Here is a 23974-nt window from a genome sequence, read left to right as displayed (position 1 = left end):
GGGGTCCCTCCCTTGAATTTTATCTTTGTGTAACCCACTCTGGTGTCTAAATTGCTGAAGTCATCTTCTTCATCCACTCTTCACATCACTCCTTAGCTCAAATACCTTCCTAACTGCCAACAGATTAAAGTTCATATCCTTAAGTGTGACCTTTAAGACTTGCCATGACTTGGATCCAGCTGTAAAGATGTTCCATCAGGTGAAAATTACTGTGAATTGAGAGTATTGCTTTATTTGAATGTAAATAGGTAGAAAGATTGGATGATTGAATGATGACATGTGAGTATAGAATACTGGAGGGGGAATAGAATGCTGACCCATATCATTGATGCAAAACATCCCAATATGAGAAACCCACATGAGCATGTGGGCATTCATATATATAGAAAAGACCAAGTGAATATGAACGATGAGCTGCAACTTGAGCATGTTTCGGAATTTGTTTGGATTTGCATTTCCCTTACATTAGTGATTTGGAGCATTTTTTCCTGTGGTTGTGAATATTCTCCTGTTCTTTTGAAAATGTGTTGCCTATATCCTTTGACCAGGTGTCAATTGGGGAATAGCCTTTAGTCATATTTATTTATTAATCGTTTATATATCCTGGATACCCAACTCCTATCAGAGAAATTTTAAACATTTTTTCCCATTTGATCACTTTTCTTCTTATTCTAGGTGAATTAATATTATCTGGACAGAAGCTTTTCAGTATCAAGTAACTTCTACTGTAGACATATTAGTCCCTTTCTTCAATTCTTTTAATGTTTTCTTTGAAGGTAGCCCTAGTTCCCACTGTTTCGCTTCCCTTAGCCCCTGATCTCTTTTTCTCATTGGATTTTCTTTTTCCTCTTCTCCCTTTCAGCTATTCTTGTTTCTTAGCTTTGAAAGTTCATATTTTTTGCCCCTTTCAAAAAGGATTACTACCACTGTCTTCACTATCCATCTTCTCTTTCTGTTTACTACAGACCTTCATTCTCTGATTCTTGACCCCCATAATTTTCTGGGCTCTCTCTTTTCTCTGCATTCTTCATGTAATTAAAGCTTCCAAGGTATCCATTTTAGAATCTCCCCTCTAGATGCTTTCTTCCACTGCTTTATTGGGACTCCCCATGGATTCCCCTTTTCCATTGTGCCTCACTTCCAGAACAATGTCAACTATTGAAGATGTCAGAGAGGACATTGTCCCATGATAGGACCCTTCCCCCACCACATCTCTGATTATTCAGCCCACCAGTGATCTATACTCTTTCTTGTTGACTTTTTCCTACATTTGCTTGAAAATCTCCCTATGTCCATGCTCTCCAACTCCTCCATATCCCAGTTGCCCTATGGATTCTAATTCCCCCCTTTCTAGGAGAAGTAGACTTTCCAAGTATCAAAACACCTTGGCCTCATCCAGAGCAAGGTCCTCATCTCCCTTTACCCACAGGATCATTCATCAGTGGAACCTCCTCCCATCTCCAAAGTAAGGCCTCCACCCCCCCCAATTTTCAATCTTTCCATCTTCCTCCTCTTCCCCAACATTCCCCTGTAGGCTTTTCTCTTCCTGAGAACACAGATGTCTCCTTTCTTTCACTGCTAGCCCTTGATTTGACCCCAGCACACGATTCTATCCCCTGACTCCCCTGTCCTCTTTGTCGCCCTCTTTGTGTACTTTCTCATGTCGTTATGTAGTCCCACAGAAGAAGCCTTCATCTGTAGGCAGTATGGCTCCACTCCAGGTTCTGACCATAATGCCCCCTGTCATTTTCCTCATTGTTACCTGTACAAGATTTCTGCCCTCATCCCTGTCTCCTTATGGACATTTAGAAGGAAATCTCTCACTGGTCTCTCTGTAGTCACTCTGTTGCTGTTTCTGTTGCTGTCTGCATTTATCCATTCCTCCTGCATTTCTGCTCTTTGGGGCATTCAAGAGGCAAGTAACTTCTTCACTTCTAGTTTTCTTTCCAAAACTCTTTTAACCATTTCCTTGTTATTGAACATCTATCTTTGTCCTGTATGGTTAAGCTCAGATTTGCAGGCTGGTTCAGCCTGGGTTGCATCCTGAACTCCACTGAGCTTTGGAACACATTGTTCCTTTCCCTCCTCTTTTTTCTGGTGAGTGCAGACTAGTTTTGTGTTACTTGAATGTCCTTTCCTTCATATATGAAGGTTTTCTATTGATGTCTTGCAGAACTTGTTTCTGAATTGAATTTTTAAACTTAACCACCATGAGTCTTGCAGTTTGCAGCATTAGGAAATTTTTCTGTAGACAATCTGTGAATTCTTTTAATTGAAATTACATTTCCTCCACTTTAAAGTTCTCAGCAGTTCTTTTCTATTATTCTCATTATTGTCTTAAGTTTTTTTGTCTTGTCAGCTTCTTCTGTGAGGCCTGTGATCCTTAGATTTTCTCTATGCAACCTGCTTGAGCTCTATATGTTTTGCTTGCACAATCATATTTTATTTTAATGGTTTTTCTTCTTTTTTCTAAGTTGTCCTTCACTCCTGTGTATTTCCTTTCTCAATCTATGGTTCCCTCTTTTATTTCTTTCGATGCTTGCCATTGCAGATTTTAGATTTTCTATATCGTTTATCATTTTTGTCATAGAGGAAATACATTTTGTCCTCATAATTCTTATTTATCTTTTATTTTATCATTTATCATTTATCTCAGGAATAGCTGAGTTCTCTGTCTCATCAAGTGTTAGATTATTTTGCTTTATTTTGCAGTATTTATTCATAGATATATGAACTTGTTTCCTAGGCCTGAAAACCATATTTCCTCTTGCTAATATTTTTCCTGTTGATTTATGTGTTTATTTTCAAGGCCTTTGAATTTTCTTCTCCCTGAAATCTTTGGTGCTTTCAATCTGTCTGACCTCTTTATTTTCCTTATCACTTAATTCTTGACTCCTTCCCCTCTGATTCTTGTTTCGTTGGGAAATCTTAAAGCAAGTTGCATAGAGAAAATCTAAGGATCACAGGCCTCACAGAAGAAGCTGACAGGACAAAAAAAACTTAACACAATAATGAAGAGAATAATAGAAAAGAACTGCTGAGAACTTTAAAGTGGAAGAAATGTAATTTCAATTAAAAGAATTCACAGATTGCCTACAGAAAAAAAATTCTAATGCTGCAAACTGCAAAACTCGGTTAAGTTTAAAAATTCAATTCAGAAACAAGTTGTGCAAGGCATCAGCCTCCTCCCACACTGGGCTCATCCTTGGTCTCTGCCCCAAATGAGCTTTGAGTGGTCAGAACTGGCCCAAGTTGAATGTTATGCTCTTTCCCTCAAGCATGGTGGAGTTTTGTAAATTCCCCTTAACATGCACAATGTTGGGTCCTAGTGACCTGCCACACTCCCTGTTCCTTAGTTCTCTAACCTGGGACCTGCAGATCAGAACCTGTTTCCCCTGTTGTTGGCAATTCAGAGATATTCAGCTCTAATTCATCTGGGGTTTAGTCCCAAGTAGGCTTTTGCTTCTGAAGGGTTGTGTTCAATCTAACTTTTGAGGTCCACAAAAACTTCTGTAGCTTGGAGCAAGGTTCCACTTGACACTAAAAACAGGGAGGCATAGTTTCGGTTTAAACCTGTGTCTTGTCTTTAGGTCTGCTAGTGAAGCTTTGGGCTGGTTGCAAGGGAGGTGGTGCAGGGGCACCGAGTGTGCTCAGAGTCAGTGAACATCAATTCATGGATTTTCACTTTTTTCATCTTTAATACTCTTTGGATTCTGCATGTTCAAATTCATGGAGATTGCTAAAGTTTCTTCATCTTTTGTATATAATGACTGTTTTGGAATAGTGTGGGAGGTCATGGGGATCAGAGAAAATGTCTAGTCCACCATCTTGTTGCTCAGGTGACCCCAGGGTCCCAACACATTTTCTCTACTCAGTTTGAATCTAGTAAGAATTGACTCAATTAACATGTCAATTAACTTGAGTTTCTTTTGGCGAAATCACAAGCAAAAAAAGTACGATTTTCAAAAGCCAAACTGAAGAGGTGGGGCTAGGCTGGTATTTACTAAGGGCAGAATTCCCCAGAATTTTCAGTACTCCCTCAGCTTTATTCTAGGTCTTTTCTCTTGCCCACAACATATTTAAAGGTGCATCTGAAAGCCTATTTTGTTAAGCATTGCTTGATCAGAAAATTATAAGTTTGAAAAATCAAACCAGCAATGGATTCCAATATCTGGGTGTTCCTGTGAAAGTTTTCATCTTGAACTTCTGACTGGTAACCAGTGTAACTCAGGGCCAGTATTTTCCCACCGAGTTTCTGGTATTGATATATGTCAAAGAGATAAGAGTCCAGCAAGTACAGGGTGTTAGCTGTATTACAAGATGAGAGAAGGTCCCTAGGATAGGGGTGATATAAAGTGCTACAACCTTTGAAAATCAGAGCAGGACCATGGCATCTGCATGGCTTATTGACATTCCAAATTCACCAATTTATTAATTGAATCTGTGTGTTCAGTGGTTTTACAAGTGTAATGAGGAGGTGATTTTGGAGAATGTCCTAGAAAAACTCTATGTTGACTTCTTTCTTCTTGAGGAAATATAAGATCACCCTGAAGTACATCTACCGGACCAAGGATGAATTTCATTGGCTTCTTCTCAAGTAACCCTTCACCTGCCTGAACACCCTCAGGATGGCTTGTCTCAGTTTGCGGTTTGTCAGAATCACAATCAATGAGTGACCCAAGGGATGTAGACATGCCATAATGGCACTAAACAGTAAAGACACATTTTTTTCTGGCATTGAAATGGTTAATTGGCTAATGAAGATGCCCAGATAGTACAGGAAAAAAAAAGATAAAGAAGGAGAACATGACTTTCTTGGCTTGAATATGGGCCTCCATGCTGGGGTCTCTAGATTCAGTGGCATTGAATTGTATCTGCTGAGTATGCCTCCAAAAGGATAGAATGAGGAAGGAGAAGGAGACCAGACATAGAGTAAAAGGGAGAAGACTCACCAGATGAAAGAAAATCAGGAAGAGAAATGATAGACTTTTAATCCCTGAGACTTCCTGGGATACATTTCTCTTGATTCCAATAATTATCTCATTGTTATAGAGAACATTAAATTTTTGCAACAATACGAAGAAAGTAGGCAAGGTGATTCTCCACTTCAGTCAGAGGACAATGGAGTGGGAGAAGTTGGCAATCTTGAGGAAGTAGAAGATGCTGAGGCAAAAAACAAACCAAAAATTTGAGAAATGGGCCAATATCCAGAAGACTTTAATTGTGTTGATTTTACCTGTCTCTAAGTCACATGAAAATAATAAATGTTGAGAGATCATCACTGTTGTTAGGCACAACAGAAAGATTCTGGAGAAGACCAAGCTGACCAGGAAGAGATCACCTGTTGACAGTTTCTTACACTTCACCCAATCAATGAAGTTCACCACTGCCAAGAAGCCATTCCCATGAAGTCCCATTAAGAATTCACCATCTATCAGAACCAACAAGATTGTCTCAATAACACTTGCCGTGTTGGTAAGAAATATCTATCTGTCTGTCTGTCTATCTATCTATCTATCTATCTATCTGTCTGTCTGTCTGTCTGCCTATGTATCTATGCATCTGTCTGTCTATGTATCTATGTATCTACATATCTATCTATCTATCTACGAAACTAAAGATGAAATAACATTTCTCTGTCTCGTTAAAGTACTTTCTATCTTGGACCAAAAACTATCCAGCCGTGTTTGGTGATCTTCATTAAAATCACACTAATTCCTTCGTAATGACCCTGTGAATCCCTCTTCAATTCTGTTCAACCCCATCACTGCCCATCTTTGGAATTTGTATTTCCTTTTACTTGGTGATCTGGAAAAGGTAGGAGGAACATTTGCTAAGATGCAAATATGGAATGATTTGCCTTCCAGTGCTTTGTTCTTTCTGTCTGGGTAAATTTGTATCCAAATATCTTATCCGTGTGTGATGAACCTCATCCAATAATGTAAAACATGAAGAAAGACTTGGTTGTGAAAATGAAGTTTCATCACTTTAGTCATTGTCATTATCATCACCAACATCATTGACAATGCTGTTAACCCTGATTTACTGCAAACCAGGCCTGAGTTGGTTCTTCTTAGCAAATCAGTTTTAGGTTTGCATATTAACAGTGGGTTTCTTTTCTGTAGACAGCTAATAATATGTGCACTTCAATTTTAATAAGAAGTATCTTTCTTTTTTTTCATTGATAAGGTTTAATATTTAAAATTGATATGGAATGCTAAAGTAGAGTTTGATCTATCTGGGCAATATTAATGATAGTAAGAAAATAATACAAGATGAATTAAATATATTGCCCTTTATAATAAATGTGAATGGTCTGAATTCTTTCATTAAAAGAAATAGTTATAGAATACATCAAGGATGAAACCTAACCAATATGTTACTTAAAGAAAATACATTTAATTTAAACAATGATAAATCAAGAATGGAGTTAAGGAATGGGACTATAATTTATCATGCAGCTGCAACTTCAGCAAAAAGCAAGAGTAGCAAACAAACACATGGAAATAAGGAGCCACGGATGGTTTTAGAGTTGAGTGATGTAATCAGGTCAGAACAGAACAGATCTTAGAAATGTTTTTTTTTTCTTGGCAATGAAATCAAAGGAGTATTGGAGAGAGAAAGAGACTAGAATTAAGGAGATTGATCAGGAAGCTATTACCATATCTCACTGAGGTGGTGATGAGGTCATGAACTAAGCTTCTAGTTCTGAGCAAGGAAAGAAAGAAGGATGAGAAGGAAGTCACTGAGACAGAACATGTGGGACTGTTCTCCAGGTTCCCTGCTCTGAGCTCTCTATTCCCACTGCTATATCACTAGCTCACATTTCTCTTACCTTTAACATCACAAGTACCTTTGCAGCTGGTCCCCTCCCTCTTGTCTCTTCTCTTTCCATCACCAGTCATCCTGACCTATGTTTTGCCACTGGACTTTGATGACTCTGTAGGAGAGAGTGAGGTTGATGGCTTAGCACAGCCCTACCTCACTCAAATCCAATTCACTTGCAAGTCAAGACATCCCCCTCCTGATGTAATTGGTCCTCTTTGAGAACCAAAGATCAACAGCAACAACACAACTGTGCTTCTCAAGTCATCTTCCTCATCCACTGTCTTTATGGCACTACTTGGGTCAAAAGTCTTCTCTGATTCTTAACCGTCAAGAGATGGAATTTGAACCCTAGAGCCTGACATTCAAGACTCCCCATATCCTGATTCCAACTTTCTTTTCTAGGCTTATCTTCCACTGCTCCTCCACACAACCCTCCCCCCACCAAACAGAGCTACTGCCAGATCCATAAAGACATCCTTTGATTTCCTTTCTTGTAGACTTTACCCACACAGTTCTCCCAGCATTGGTGAGATGCTTCGTTTTTTATCTGTCAAAATTTCACCAATCATTCAAGGAGTAGGTCCAATGCCACTCCCCCAATTGCATTCAAATGCTTGCTGAGTTCTCACTATGAGCCAGGCACTCAGTTTTATCTGACCTCTCTACAGATCATTTCCTCCTCTTCCTTGATCCTTCATCTTTCCTCATTATTATTACTAATAATAATATTGAACATTCATGTAGTGTTCTATGGTTTGTGAAGCACATTACATATGTTATCTAATTAGATCTTCACAAAATCTTATAAAATAGGTATTATTAGCATTCCCCAGATGAGGGAACTGAGGCTAAGAGAGGTAAGTGATCCATAGTCATACAATTAATAAGAGATGGAAACAGGATTTGAACTCAGGACATCCTGACTCAAAGTCCAGCACTCTCTCCACTATGACACCTAGCTACCTTCTCTTCCACATGTCCTATGACAGGAGTCAACATGAAGAAGCTGGTGCTGAGGCGGCTGTAATGAAGGGATTAAAGCTCCATTTCCACATTTTGTTATTTTCTTCCTTCTCCACATGGTAGATTGTGATTAGAGCCTATGCTTCATGAATACAAATTAGTCTGAGGGAGAACAGGCAAACCATGGAAACATCATCTGCCCCCTATTTGCATGTCCTGGTTCAAATGTCTTGACTTGTGAGACTCTGGTCTCTACCTTGGTTTCATGGGAGGCCCTGGAAATATTGGAACATGTAAATGCATAAAAGACAGACAGAAAGTCTCTAAACTTGACTGACCTTTGCACTTAACTAGAGTTTTATGGAAATGTAGAGATGGAAGCAGCTAGCTCATTACCACATACTCAGAGGAGAAAAAGTCAGCATTTCATGCCTAGGAACAATTCTTTTTAAAGGACTTTGTGCTGAGGTATTCTTAGAGACTGACACTCCTTTCTCTCCCCGCTCCCCAACTCCCGTTTGTCTACTCTTTCCATAATTCTTAGATTGTACTTAAGTGACAAGTACTTTCTTATCAGGAACCTCATCACTGCTGGGCGTGGAGTCAGGCAGACCCAAGTTAAAATTTAACTGCAGATATTTACTAGCTCTCTGTTTGAGAGAGCAAGTCTCTCGGGGTGGTTGTGTGGATCAAATGAGATAATAATTGTAATGCTTTTGGCACAGAGCCTAATGCATAGTAGGTGCTATATAAATGTTATCTATATCAATTATTATTATCCAGCAAGATTGAATCAGGCTTGGAAGTCAGAGCTTATCAATATCCTGTCTTTCTGAGTAGAAGGTGGAGAGAGGAAGGACCTTGTCCCCAAACCTCCTTTTGAGGAGGGTGTCCGGCCAATAATCTCTTCATTTCTCATCAGGCTGTACTCCTTTGGACTTTTCCTTCACAGCACCGTCACTGCTCCCCTCTCCACCCCCAACATGACTTTCCAGCCTCCCTTTGTGTGTTACCTTCCCCTGTCACAATGTAAGCTCCTTCTGGGTTACTGTTGTTCAGTTGTTTCAGCCAGGTCTGACTCTTTGTGACCCCCTTTGGGGTTTTCTTGGCAAAGGTGCTGGAAAGGTTTGCATTTCCTTCTCAAGCTCATTTTACAAATGAGAAAAATGAGGAAAATAGATTAAATTACTTTCTCAGGGTCACACAGCTAGTAAGTGTCTTGAGTGTCTGGCTTTGAACTCAGGAAGATGAGTCTTCCTGACTTCAGACCTGGCACTCTATCTACTGTACCACCTTGCTACCCCTCCTTGAGGTAGGGACTATCTTTCTTTTTTGCATTTATTTGCCCAGGGCTTAGCATAGTACTTAGCACATATTAGGCAATTAATAAATACATGTTTATTGAATGACTAACATTATTAATTTATTTCTTCTTTTTATTTAGTTACATATTTATTCCCCTCATTTGGTCTCTTTTGCTACTCAGTAAAGTGGTTAATTCGAAATGTCCCTGCCTCTTCATCTTCTTGTTTTAATTCATTTTCTTTTACTGCACCTTGTTCTAAGAAGTATTTCTTTTTTTAAAATTTATTTATTATTTTTTAAAATTTATTTTGAATTATCAACAATCACTTCCATAAGCTTTTGAGTTTTAAATTTTTCTCCCTCTCCCTTCTCACCTCCCTCCCCAAGATGGCATACAATCTGATATAGGCTATACATATACATTCCTATTAAACATATTTTCACATTAGTGATGTTGTAAGTAAGAATTAGAACCAATAGGAGGAACCACCAGAAAGAGAAAACAAAACACAACAGAAGAAAAAAATAGCTAATAGTATGCCTTGATCTGCATTCAAATTACAAACTTCTTTCTTCTTTGTGGATAACGTTTTCCATCATGAGGCCTTTGGAGATGTCTTAGACCCTTTTCTTGCTGAGAGGAGCTAAGTCTATCAATATTAGTCATTGCACAATGTGGCGGTTACTGTGTATGATGTTCTGATTCTGCTCACTTCACTCAGAATCAGACCATACACAACTCTTTCCAGGTTTTTCTGAAGTCAGCCTGTTCATCATTTCTTATACCACAATACTATGCCATTACATTCATATACCATAACTTGTTTAGCTATTCCCCAATTAATGGGCATCCTCTTAATTTCTAATTCTTTGCCACCACAAAAAGAGCTGGTATAAATATTTTTGTATATGTGAGTCCTTTTCCCATTTGTATGATCTCTTTGAGATACAGCCCTAGAAGTGCTCTTGCTGGGTCAAAGGGTATGCACATTTTTATAGCCCTTTGGTCATAGTTCCAAATTGTTCTTCAAAATGGTTGGATCATGTCACAACTTCACCAACAAGGCATTAGCATTTCAATTTTCCCACATCTTCTCCAACATTTATCATTTTCTTGTTTTGTCATCTTGGCCAATCTGATAGGTGTGATGTGGTACCTCAGAGTTGTTTTGATTTGTATTTCTCTAATCAATAGTGATTTAGAGCATTTTTTCATGACTATAGATAGCTTTAATTTCTTCATCTGAGAACTGCCTATTCATATCCTTTGACCATTTATCAATTGGAGAATGACTTGCATTAAGAAGTATTTCTTTACTTTATTCTTTCCTTATTCACCTTCCTTTGCAATTTATTTTAAATTTACTGATTTGTGGACTTTTCTGGGATACACATGCATATACACATGTGCATATATGTACATATGAACACAACACATTTTTAAGTTTAATTTGCATTAACCTTTCTCCATCACTTTAAGTCTAGACAATAAAAAAAAAATAAATCAAACCCTGTTTTTGTAAAGTTTGCTAATTTCCAAATTGTAAAGGCTCACATTGAAAATTTAACAATTAGCTCCAACAAGATGGTAAGAGCTGACTCCAGCATATTCCTTGATGAGACCTCAAATTCCTCCCCTCTGCCATTTTTCATTTCTCCCACAGACTTCCCAACCACTCCACCCCAAACTTGCAGTTTTAGCAATAAGCATCCCTTAACTATTGCCACAGCAATTTGGTTGAGGTGCATTACCCATTCCAGTCTGTACCCCACTACCCTTCTCCCCAGGTATGCTATATCCCACTCTGCAACTCCATCCCACAAAAGATATTGATTCACTAACAGATGTATCATGGAGTTTAGTTTATGGTCTATCAGTCGAGTTCTTCCACTTTTGTTTCTCCTGATTCTTGAAGTTGTGATGAAATTCAAGCTTCTTTGTGTCCCTTTTTCATTACTGGATGATTTCTCTCTCTCTCTCTGTCTCTCTGTCTCTGTCTCTGTCTCTGTCTCTCTCTCTGTCTCTCTGTCTCTCTCTCTCCCTCTTTCTCTCTCTCCCTCCTATCCTCTCTTTCTCCTTTTTAACCTTCCTTCCTTCTTTCTTTCCTTCCCCCCTCCCAGCCTCCCTCTCTCCTCTTTCATTCCTTCCTTCCTTTCTTCCTATCTTTCATTTTTCTTCTTTTATTTTTTCCTTCTTTGCTTGCTCCTTTCTTTCCTTCTTTTCTTCCTTCTTTCTACCTTCTCTATCCCTTTCCCTCTCTCAATTTTAAATTGACTTTATAGTCCTTTAAGTTTTAAATTTTCATTAAAATTTTTAATGACAAAAATTTCCCTAAGTGTCCATCTCTCTGCCCCTCCTAAAGAGTAATCCAAAATAACAAAGGATGATTTTAAATAAAAAATAATGAACCCAAAAAAGGAAAAATCAGGAAACTCAACAAAGTGCACTAAAAAATTCTGAAATTATTGGCAACATGCCACACTCATGCTCTTTCCACCTGTGCAAAGGAGTGGGTTGAGGTGTCTTCTTCTTTTATCATGCTTTTCTTTATAATTTTGCCACATTCACCTCTGGTTGTTTTGTGCTTGTTCTTTCCATTTACATTGTTGTAGTCATGATTTTGGGCAGCTAGGTGGAACAGTGAATAGAGCACCAGGCCTGAAGTCAGGGAGATCTGTGTTCAAATCTAGACTCAGTCATTTACTAGCTATGTGACTCTAGGCAAGCCACTTAACTGCTATTTGCGTCAGGTCCTCATCTATAAAATAGGGACACACTGGACAAGGAAATGGCAAACTACTCCAGTATTTTTGCCAAGAAAAACCTACAAACAGGTCCATGGCATCACAAAGAGTCAAACAAACACAACTGAACAATAACAAAGTCATTGTGTAGGTTGTTTTGTTGGCTCTGCTTATTTTACTTTTATCAGATCAATAAAGTCTTTCCGTGTTTCTCTGTATTCATTATATTCATTATTTCTTATTACACAGTAATTTTCAGTTCCATTCATGTACCACAATATGTTTAACCATTCCCCAATTAATGGTAATCTACTTTGTCTCCAATTCTTTACTACCACAAAAGGTGCTGCTGTAAATGTTTTTTTTTTCCTGTTAATGATCTCCTAGGAGAATATAAGCTAAGAAGTTGAATCTCTAGGTCAAGGTTATAGACATTTTATTCACTTTATTTTCAGAATTCCAAATTGCTTTCCAAAATACTTGCACTGATTCACAGTTCCACCAACAATGCACCAGTGAGCCTGTGTTTCCACAAGCCCTCCAACATTGACTGTTCATTTCTTTTGTCATCTTTGCCAGTATACTAGGTATAAGAGGAAACTTCAGAGTTCTTCTTATTTGTGCTTAGCTTATTATTATTGATTTAAAACATTCTTTCTTATAGGCATGTGTCGTTTTCAATTTTTCAGAACTGATTGTTTTAATCCTTTGACTACTTATCTATTAGCGAATGATGAGTAAAACTTTCTTCATATCAAAAATCTCAGATAAATGACTGATATCTAAGTTGATATAGCATTTAACTTAATTATATTGCTAAAATTAAAATCTATTAACCAATAGATAAGTAGTTGATAAGTCAATAATAGAACAAAGATGTTTCAGAAGAATTTTACCCTATTGAAAATTATGTGTAAGAATGACACAAATCATTAATAATAAATAAAAGGCAAATCAAAATACCTCCAGAGTTTCTCTTAGTTCAGAAAATCTGTAAATATCACAATAAGTAATGATAGTGCATGTTATCAGTGATGTGGAAGACTGGCATACATTTGCATTGTTGGTGCAGTTATGAGTAAATTAGTCTAAGAATTTTGGGAAACAGTTTCAAATTACATAAAGTGACTAAACCGCTCATACCATTTGATCCATTTTTCTACTTATAGGCATATATCCCAAAGAGACCAGTGATAAAAAGAAAGGTCCCACAGATTGAAATATTTATAGTAGCAATTTTTATATTAGCATAAAAATGGAAACAAAGTAAGTGTCCATCAACTGGGAAGTGGCTAATAAAATTGTGGCAATTAAATAAAATGAAATTTTATTGTAATATAAGAAATGATGAGTATAATGAACACAGAGGAGCATGGAGAGATTTATATGAATCAACGCAATGTGAAGTAAATAGAATCAAGCAAACTACATACATAGTAACTGCAACAGTAGAAACAGGGGGAGATTATTAAAATTGAGCACCACAAATTTCTAATGTCCAAACTTTGATCCAAACAAGAGAAGACAGTTCCCCTTCACTTTGAAGATAGGGGGACTGTGGTTCAGAAACACAACATGTAATATCAGATGCTTCTTATATATTAGTGTTTTTTTTATATTAGCTTTTATGAAATTTTCTAGAGATGGCCCTCTGAGAGGAAGAGAAAATAGAGAATGATATTTTGGGAGATTTAGATGAAATAAAAGCAATAAAAATTAGCCATTTTGAGACTAAATTTGTCTCTTTGCTACTTCTATTATTCCTGATTTTATTGTCTAGGAAAAATTAAAGCAAGTCCAATCCTTCTTCCATAAGACAATCCTTGAATTTTTTGAGAAAAGATATTATGTCCCATCTTCAGTCTTTGCCTCTCCAGACCAAATGTCTACACCATTTCCTTTAAGCAGTCATCAGAGAGCATGAACTTTAGTCCCTTCATTATCTTGGTTGTCCTTCTTTGGCCACCCCCTGCCTAATTAATATTCTTCTCCAAAAGTAGTGCCCAGATGTGAACAAACTCTTCTAAATGTTGCCTCATCAAGGTCAGGCACACAGGGGCTAACATTTCCCTCTTCTTGTTGAGATGTTCCATTAGCTTAAAAACCTTTCTTAACAATCAAGAAATCTGGGCTGGGATTCTTATAATCTAGCCACCGCTGATTCTTAAAGTCTAGCCACTGGTGAGATTCTTATAATTTAGCCAATAGCTTACTAATGTTCAGACTCCTTAAGAGTCTGCCCAATATGGCGGATGTTCTAATAAACCTTGTCTTTGGCTGAAAGAAGGCTTAGGTCGAATTCTTTCAGGCAGGACTTGAATGTTGTGATTTTGGGGTCCCAGGACCCCTGAACCCCTAAAACACATCATTTTGGTGGCCCATATGGGGAAACTGCCTAACCTCAAGTTCTTCTCCAGCCAAGACTGGAAGGTATGTAAGCTTGTTCCCTCCCCTCTTTTCTTGCTCTGCAGTTGGAGTTGTTCTCCAAGCACCAATCTTGGAGGTGCTTTTCTGGTAGACAGTTACGAGGCTGTCTCTCACTCGGCCTGATGCTTTCAGGTTCTTGGGCCATTGGCTCAGTTAAAGGCCATGGACCTGGGCACACCTTCTGCAGCATAGAGGACAAGGACAGATGCCCTATCCTGAAGTGTATGCTCAATTCTGTTAATTCCCTCGGTGCCTAGAGAATTGGGGAAAACTGCAGTTGCATTTTGGTTCCCTGAGGCTTACTTACTCCCTTCCCTCTGCACCTCTGAATCCTCCTTCATGGAGGTTACAGGAAAAGTTAGAACAGTTAAAAATGTCTTGGCATATTCTGGAAGTATTGTGATTGATCATTAAGGAGTTTTGAAACACCTATACAACCTGGTCATTCCATTCCCTTGAGTCAAGAGGATATCTGTTAAACCCTCTCATAGGAGAAGAGAGTTTCACCGTTTGTCCCTCACTTTTGATTTCACCCTCCCCCACCTGGGAAAGGAAGGAGTAGGGAGGGGTAGCAGCTACAGGGTGGGCCTCCCTGGCAATGGCCTTGGGCCGTAGGGCAACCTTTACCTGGAAGCATCACCCAGTTTCAGCACATCCTGCTCAAGACAATGAAGCTAGACTCCAAATGTGGGTAAGCATGCTCTTTTAAATTTGTACTTTTAACTGTTGATGATGAGATGTTGATTCTCTGTGTAAAGTAGTTTGGAAGCGTATTTAACAAAACTGAAGTCACCTGATTGGCAATGGGTTTGCTTCAAGTTTCAAATTGGTGAATTTTCTGTATCAGTTAGGTCAAGCAACTTTTCATTATTTGGTTACCACTAAAATAATTCAGCTATTGTTGGTTATTGTTTTAATGTGTAAACTAGCCAAAAAGCTTGTTTGGGTTATATCTCTAATGATTGACTTTTTACACCAGGACAAATTTAAATTTGAGATGTAAATCCTGGAAAAGTTTTCCTAAACTGTGATTAGTAAAACTTGCTGTTTGAGGTAAAAGCTCATAGGATTTTATTTTGAGTTGTCTGATGGGTCATAATCCATTGATGATCAATAATCCACCATCTAAAAGAAATGCCACAAGCTATGCAGACAGGCGGATTTGACACTGCATGGTTGGATGTGGGCCCTGCAGTTTTTTTCTGTCATATTTGTGTCTTCCAGACTATGAGTCATTCACTTACACTTGGCAGCAAACAGTGGGTACCAATCATCATTCCCTGAATGCAGCCTGTGCTCGGTTTCAGTCAACCTCCTCTTTGGGACCCCCTTGTTGACCTGAAAGTTGTTAAAGAGACAATAAGCTAGGCGATAAGTAAATTCATATTGTTTTATTCCTTTAAGTTAGCAGCATGTAACATGTTACATGGAGGCAGAGCTTTAACTCTGACTCAATCAAGCAATTATAGCAAGACATTTAAACCCTGACTCAGAATGTATGTGTTTCTCAGTTTTATGGTCTCCATATGTTTAACCGGAGCATGAGAAAGGAAATTTAAATAAGACAGGCAAATGTCAGATCCAGGATATCTGTGTTTCCTTTACCACCATTAAGGTAGTGACACAGGAAGGGGCATTCTCAGTTCACTCAGGAAGAAAAGATTAATTCAGGTTTTTTACCCTTATTGAGACTCAATTGATCTTAAATGATTATCACCCTTGAGACAGGGACAGCTCTATGCCCCTTGCCAGAAGGAAGCAGTTTCAGAAGCCGAGACCTTCACCCTTTACCACAAAAGAATTTGGGTCCCATTTGTTTGAGGGGGGAATGATGAGGATGGGATCTATACCCCAGAAAGGAAAAACCCTGGACTTTCCCACATGGCCAAATCTCTGGAGTTCCACTCAGGCTATAATCCCATCAACTGGCCTTTCATTGTGGCTACACCCAATCTCCCCTCCATTGTCTTACCTCCCTATTGCTCCTGGCCATTTCCCATCCAGATCTCCTTAGGGCCCTCCTCCTGTCACCCCAAACTACTTGGCCACTCCTAGATCCCTCCCACGGGCTTTCTGTATATAAGGTCCATCTTGTTTCCATTAAGATGCTGGGACACTTATAGTCTAGCCACACCTCAGATTTTCACAATCTAGCCAATAGCCCACAGATGCTCAGATTCCTTAAGACTCTGGCTAACATGGTAATTCTTCAATAAACTGTTTTTGGCTGAAAAAAAAATCAAGAAATCTGGGTGAAGAGGAATTGCTTATTTAAAAGGTAATTATAGTCAGAAAGGTGGCATGTAGGCATGATGGGATGATGGCACATGAATGGAGCAGTAAGGAGGATTCAAGTTCCATTTGGGACTATGCATAGATATTTCTTGTGCAAAAGAGCATGCCCTGTTTTCTTGGTGTCCTGGAAATTTGCAATCAGAGAACAGGCTTTCCCAGTGATAACCTTGTACCTCCTATGGCATCCACCTCATGCTTCTAAAATCTTTTTTAGAGCCTTTACATCTGATGGATCTCCCATCTTTCCAACAGTAATATAAGACTCATTCTGATTTAGGTGATAATTACTTCTATGTGTGCCTTCTTCCTACTAGAATGTAAGTTTCCTGAGAACAAGAACTCTTTCCATTTTGCAATATTTTCTGCCACCACCTACTCAGGGATACTAATTTTCTTTTTTTTAAATTAATTTATTTTAATTTATCAACAATCACTTCCATATGCTTTTGAGTTTAAAATTTTTCTCCCCCTTCCTTCCCACCACCCTGCCCAAGACAGCACACAACCTGATATAGGCTATGCATATACATTCTTATTAAACATATTTTCACATTAATGATATTGTAAGTAAGAATTAGAACCAATAGGAGGAATCAACAGGAAGAGGAAACAAAACTCAACAGAAGAGAAAAAAATATCAAATAGTATGCTTCAATCTGCATTCAATTCCATAGTTCTTTCTTTGGATGTGGATCGCATTTTCCATCATGAGGCCTTTGGAGATGTCTTAGATCCTTGTATTGCTGGAAAGGGTCAAGTTTATCAATATTAGTCATCAAACAACATAGCTGTTATTGTGTACAATGTTCTCTTGGTTCTGCTCACTTCATTCAGAATCAGACCATACAAGTCTTTCCAGGTTTTTCTGAAATCAGTCTGTTCATCATTTCTTATAGCACAATAGTATTCCATTCCATTCATATACCACAACTTGTTCAGCCATTCCCCAATTGATGGGCATCCTCTCAATTTCCAAATCTTTGCCACCACAAAAAGAGCTACTATAAATATTTTTGTACATGTGGGTCTTTTTTCCATTTGTATGATCTCTTTGGGATATAGCCCTAGAAGTGCTATTGCTGGGTCAAAGGATATGCACATTTTTATAGCCCTTTGGGCATAGTTTCAAATTGTTCTCCAAAATAGTTGGATCATTTCACAACTCCACCAACAATGCATTAGTGTTCCAATTTTCCCCCATCTTCTCCAACATTTATCATTTTCTTGTTTTGTCATCTTGGCCAATCTGATGGGTGTGATGTGGTACCTCAGAGTTGTTTTGATTTGTATTTCTCTAATCAATAGTGATTTAGAACATTTTTTCATATGACTGTAGATAGCTTTAATTTCTTCATCTGAAAACTGCCTACTCTTATCCTTTGACCACTTATCAATTGGGGAATGACTTGTACTCTTATAAATTTGATTTAATTCTCTCTATATTTTGGAAATCAGGCCATTATCAGAGATACTGGTTGCAAAAATTCTTTCCCAATTATCTACCTTCCTTCTAACCTTAGTTGCATTAGCTTTATTTGTGCAAAAACTTTTCAATTTAATGTAATCAAAGTTATCCATTTTGTTTTTCATAATGTTCTCTATCTCCTGTTTGGTCATGAATTCCTCTGTTCTCCATAAATCTGATAGGTAAACTATACCTTGCTCTCCCAGTTTGCTTATAGTATCAGCCTTTATATCTAAATCATGAACCCATTTTGACTTTATTTTGGTATATGGTGTCAGATTTTGATCAATGCCAATTTTCTGCCATACTCTTTTCCAGTTTTCCCAGCAGTTTTTTTTCAAAGAGTGAGTTCTTATCCCAGAAGCTGGGATCTTTGGGTTTATCAAATAATAGATTACTATAGACATTGACTACTGTGTGTTGCATACTTAACCTGTTCCACTGATCCACCACTCTATTTCTTAGACAGTACTGAGTAGTTTTGATAATTGCTGCTTTATAATACAATTTAAGATTTTGAATGGCTAGGCCACCTTCCCCTGCCTTTCTTTTAATTAGTTCCCTTGATATTCTGGACATTTTGTTCTTCCAAATGAACCTTGTTATTATTTTTTCTAACTTCATAAAATAGTTTTTGGTAGTTTGATTGGTATGGCACTGAATAAATAAATTAGCTTAGGTAGAATTGTCATTTTTTTAATATTAGTTTGGCCTACCCATGAGCAACTGATGTTTTTCCAGTTATTTAGATCTGACTTTATTTGTGTGAAAAGTGTTTTGGGTTTGTTTTGGGAGACAGACTCCTAAATATTTTATAATGTCTACAGTAATTTTAAATGGAATTTCTCTTTCTATCTCTTGCTGTTGGACTTTGTTGGTAATATATAGAAATGCTGATGATTTTTGTGGGTTTATTTTATAGCCTGCAACTTTGCTAAAGTTGTTTATTATTTCAAGCAGTTTTTTACTTGATTCTCTAGGATTCTGTAAGTGTATCATCATGTCATCTGCAAAGAGTGATATCTTTGTTTCTTCTTTGCCTATTCTAATGCCTTCAATATATTTTTCTTCTATTATTGCTAAAGCTAACATTTCCAGTACGATATTGAACAAAAGTGGTGATAATGGACATCCTTGTTTCACCCCGATCTTATTGGAAATGCTTCTAGCTTGTCCCCATTACATATAATGGTTGCTGAAGGTTTTAGGTAGATGCTATTTATTATTCTAAGGAAGACTCCACTTATACCTATGTTCTCTAGTGTTTTTAATAGGAATGGGTGTTGTATTTTGTCAAAAGCTTTTTCTGCATCTATTGAGATGATCATGTGGTTTCTGTTAGTTTTGGTATTGATATGATCAATTATGTTGATAGTTTTCCTAATATTGAACCAGCCCTGCATTCCTGGTATAAATCCTACCTGGTCAGAGTGTATTATTTTTGTGATAAGTTGCTGTAATCTATTTGCTAATATTTTATTCAAAATTTTTGCATCTATATTCATTAGAGAAATTGGCCTATAATTTTCTTTCTCTGTTTTGACTCTTCCTGGTTTAGGTATCAGCACCATATTTGTATCATAAAAAGAATTTGGTAAGACTCCTTCTTCACCTATTTTCCCAAATAGACTATATAGTATTGAAATTAATCATTCTTTAAATGTTTGATAGAATTCGCTTGTCAATCCATCTGGCCCTGGTGACTTTTTACTAGAGAGTTCATCAATGACTTGTTCAGTTTCTTTTTCTGATATGGGGTTATTTAAGTATTTTACTTCCTCTTCTGTTAATCTGGGCAATTTATATTTTTCTAAATATGTATCCATTTCATTAAGATTGTCAAATTTGTTGGCATACAGTTGGGCAAAATAGATCCTAATTATTGTTTTAATTTCCTCTTCTTTGGTGGTAAATTCACCCTTTTCATTCTTGATAATGGTAATTTGTTTTTCTTCTTTTTTAAATTAAATTAACCAAAGTTTTATCCATTTTATTGGTTTTTTCATAAGACCAGCTCTTAGTTTTATTTATTAGTTCAATAGATTTCTTAATTTCAATTTTATTAATTTTTCCTTTGGTTTCCAATATTTCTAATTTGGTATTTAATTGAGGATTTTTAATTTGTTCTTTTTCTAGCTTTTTTTAGTTGTGTGCCCAATTCGTTGATCTCCTCTTTTTCTATTTTATTTATGTAAGCATTTAGATATATAACACTTCCCCTAAGAACTGCTTTTGCTGCATCCCATAATTTTTGGTATGTTGTCTCATTATTGTCATTCTCTTGAATGAAGTTATTATTTCCATGATTTGTTGTTTGACCCGAACATTTTTTAGGGTTAGATTATTTAGTTTCCAATTATTTTTTAGTCTATCTTTCCATGGCCCTTTATTACACATAATTTTTATTGCATCATGATCTGAAAAGGATGCATTTAATCTTTCTGCCTTTCTGCATTGGATTGTGATGTATTTTGCTCTAGTACATGGTCAATTTTTGTGTATGTGCCATATAACAGCGAGAAAAAGGTGTATTCCTTTCTATCCCCATTCAGTTTTCTCCAGAGGTCTATCATACCTATTTTTTCTAATGTTCTATCCACCTCCTTAATTTCTTTCTTGTTTATTTTGTGGTTAGATTGATCTAGTTTGGAAAGGGGGAGGTTGAGGTCCCCCACTAGTATAGTTTTGCTGTCTATTTCTTCCTATAACTCCCTGAACTTCTCCTCTAAGAATCTGGATGCTATACCATTTGGTGCAGATATGTTTAGTAATGATATTATTTCATCATCTATGGTGCATTTTAGGAGGATGTAGTTTCCTTCCTTATCTGTTTTGATAAGATCTGTTTTTGCTTTTGCTTTGTCTGAGATCAGGATTGCTACCCCTGCTTTTCTTTACTTCAGCTGAAGCATAATATATTCTGCTCCAGTCTTACCTTTACCCTGTGTGTGCCATTCTTTTTCAAATGTATTTCCTGTAAACAACATACTGTAGGATTATAGTTTTTTATCCATTCTGATATCTGCTTCTGTTTTATGGGAGAGTTCATCCCAATCACATTCACAGTTATGATTACTATCTGTGTCTTTCTCTCCATCCTTTCCCCCCTGTTTATGCTTTTCTTTCTCCTTTCTCCTTCCCTTCCTACTAGTGTTTTGCTTTTGGCCACCACCTCTTTCAGTCCCACCTCCCTTCTATTAGCCCTTTCTCTTTTCTTCCCCTTTACCCTTTACTGCTTCTTCTCTCCCTTCTCTCCCCCCTCCTTTTTCTTTCCCCCTTTCCCTCCTACTGCCTATAGGGTAAGTTAGATTTCTATACCTGACTAATTATGTTTTTCCCTTCTTGAGCCAAATCTGATGAGAGTAAGGTTCAAACAATGCTTATCTACCTCCCTTCTTTCCCTTTGCTGTAATAGGCTTTTGTGTGTTTTCCTGTGATGTAATTTACCCTTGTCTGCCTCCTTCTTTCTCAGTACATTTTTCTTAGGTCAGAACAATCCACTTACTTGGATCCATTTAACCCACTTGATTAGATTTTTTTTTTTATCATCACATCAAAGTCAACTTATATCCACCCGTTTTATGTATACTCCTTTAACATGGGGTAATAACAATATAATCCTCAAGAGCTAAAAGTGTTGTCCTCCCTTGTAGGGATGTAAACAGTTTGCCCTTATTAACAACATATTATATCTTTCTGTCCCATTTACCTTTTTATGTTTCTCTTGAGTCTTGTACTTGAAGATCAAATTTTCTGTTGAGCTCTGGTCTTTTTATCAGGAAGGTTTGGAAGTCCTTTATTTCATTGAATATCCATCTCCTCCTCTGAAAGATCATGCTCATTTTCTCTGAGTAGTTGATTCTTGGTTGTAATCCAAGCTCCTTTACCTTACGGAATATCATATTCCATGCCGTATGGTTTTTAATGTAGAAGGTGCAAGGTCCTGTGTAATCCTAACTATGGTTCCATGATATTTAAATTGTTTCTTTCTGGCTGCTTGCAGTATTTTCTCTTTTACCTGGTAATTTTGGAATTTGACTACTATATTCCTTGGTGTTTTCAATTTGGGATCTCTTTTAGGAGGTGATCGGTGGACTTTTTCTATGGCTGTTTTACCCTCTGGTTCTAGGACTTCAGGGCAGTTTTCCTTGATTTCCTGAAAGACACTGTCCAAGCTTTTTTTCCGTCATGATTTTCAGGTAGACCAGTAATTTTTAAAGTGTCTCTCATGGATCAATTTTCTATGTCAGTTGTTTTACCAATGAGGTATTTTAAGTTTTCATCTATTTTTTTCATTTTTTTGTTTCTGTTAGACTGATTCTTGCTCTCTCATAGAGTCATTAGCTTCCATTTGGTCAATTCTAATTTTTAACAAATTGTTTTCTTCTATTAGATTTTGTACCTCCTTCCCCATTTGGCCAATCGTATTTTTTAGGGATTTGTTTTCTTCAGTGTACTTTTTTTCCAGTTGACCAATTGTATTTTTAAAGGACTCTTCTACCTCTCTCATTTGATTTTTAAAATCCTTCCTGAGCTCTTCTAAGAAGACTTTTTGGTCTTCAGACCAGTTCATATTCCCTTTTGAGGTTCCAGATGTGGGTTTGTTGACAGTGTTGTCCTCTTCAGAATTTCTGCCTTGATCTTCACTGTTCTCATAATATGAATCTATGGTGCATTTCTTTTTGCTCATGGTGTTTGAATTTTTCCTGGCCTTTACAGAGCTTGAGCTCTCCTGTGGGGAGCAGAGGGCACTGACCCAAGCTTTTTGTGTTGGGAGCCTAGGTCTTGATCACTGGCTTTGTGTGATGGGGCCTCCGATGTTGGCAGTTGGAGGCTGTAGGGTTCTGGCAGCTTACATGCTGTTGGGCTGGATTCAGCAAGGCTGGAACTCTCAGACAACTCTAGGTTACCTGCTTTTCCTTTCCTTTCACTTTCTTCAGCTCCTTTCAGATGGATATTGTAGGGTGTTTATCTGCCTGGGGCCCTTTGTAGTGCTGCTTCCCTTATTTTTGCTGAGACACTGAGAGACCCATTTGCTGTAGAATAACACAGCACCTAGTGGTTTTCTGAGCTAGTTTCCACAGGTTTTCCCACCCTCACTGAGGCACTTGGAGATCCAGGTGTTGGTGTTTGCCTGCTCCACCACCTGGGTTTCAAGATCTCCTTCTGGTATGCTGAGGTGGGGCTTTCTGCTAGCTTGCTGGGATACCTCTAATTCTGTACTGCTCGCCTTCCCCCAGGGCAAGAGGGGCCTTTCCTGTTAATCCCTCAAGTTACCTGGGCTACTGGACTGCTACTCCCTGTCTTTCTTCTGGTTTGGCTGTTCCAGGGTTTTTACTGGGGCAATATTTTCTGGGCTTTCAGAGGTTGATAGGGGAGGGTGAGAGTGACTACCTTTTTACTCTGCCATCTTGGTTCCCAGAAGTGGAAGTCAAAACTCTAGGGACACAGATTTTCATTTGATCTTCCCCAAATCAGACTAAAAGTGTCAGCTGAGGAACAGGGTTGTCTGGGTTGACAATCAGCATTGACATGAGCTTTCATTTTACCAAAATAACTTGTCCAAAGCCCTCGACTAGTTCCAAAATCACTAAGTTTGAAAAGTTTGCTTTTGAACCAGAGGACCAGAGTCAGGTGAGTTACTAAAGATGTCTTACACCAAGGGTCTCAGAATAGAGGATTGATCTGAGGAATAAAATGGAAGTAAGGAGAGAGAGCACCAAGAAGGATGGGCAGTGTGGTGCAATATGAAGTGCACTCGAGTTGGACTCATACATCCATAGTCAGATACTAACTATGGATGTGAGTCTGGACAAGTCACCAAACCTTTCTGGTCCTCCAATTTCTTTTCTGTAATGTGAGAGATGGGGAGTAGATATATAGTTCACTTCTATATCTCTGTTACCTCAGTAGTTCCTCAATTTCCTCATCTGTAAAGTGAACAGA

The 23974-nt window shown here is 37.8% G+C and overlaps 1 pseudogene; it reads right to left on the bottom strand.

Moving 5' to 3' along the window:
- Window positions 1-4579: 4579 nt before the first annotated feature.
- LOC114052591 lies at window positions 4580-6895 on the bottom strand (annotated as a pseudogene).
- Between the last annotated feature and the right edge of the window lie 17079 nt (window positions 6896-23974).

This window comes from Vombatus ursinus, unplaced genomic scaffold, assembly GCF_900497805.2.
Source record: "Vombatus ursinus unplaced genomic scaffold, bare-nosed wombat genome assembly UNPS02014808.1, whole genome shotgun sequence".
Taxonomy (NCBI): Eukaryota; Metazoa; Chordata; class Mammalia; order Diprotodontia; family Vombatidae; genus Vombatus; species Vombatus ursinus.
Note: the sequence above shows the minus strand (reverse complement) of the source record. Positions and strands in the feature narration are given on the sequence as shown.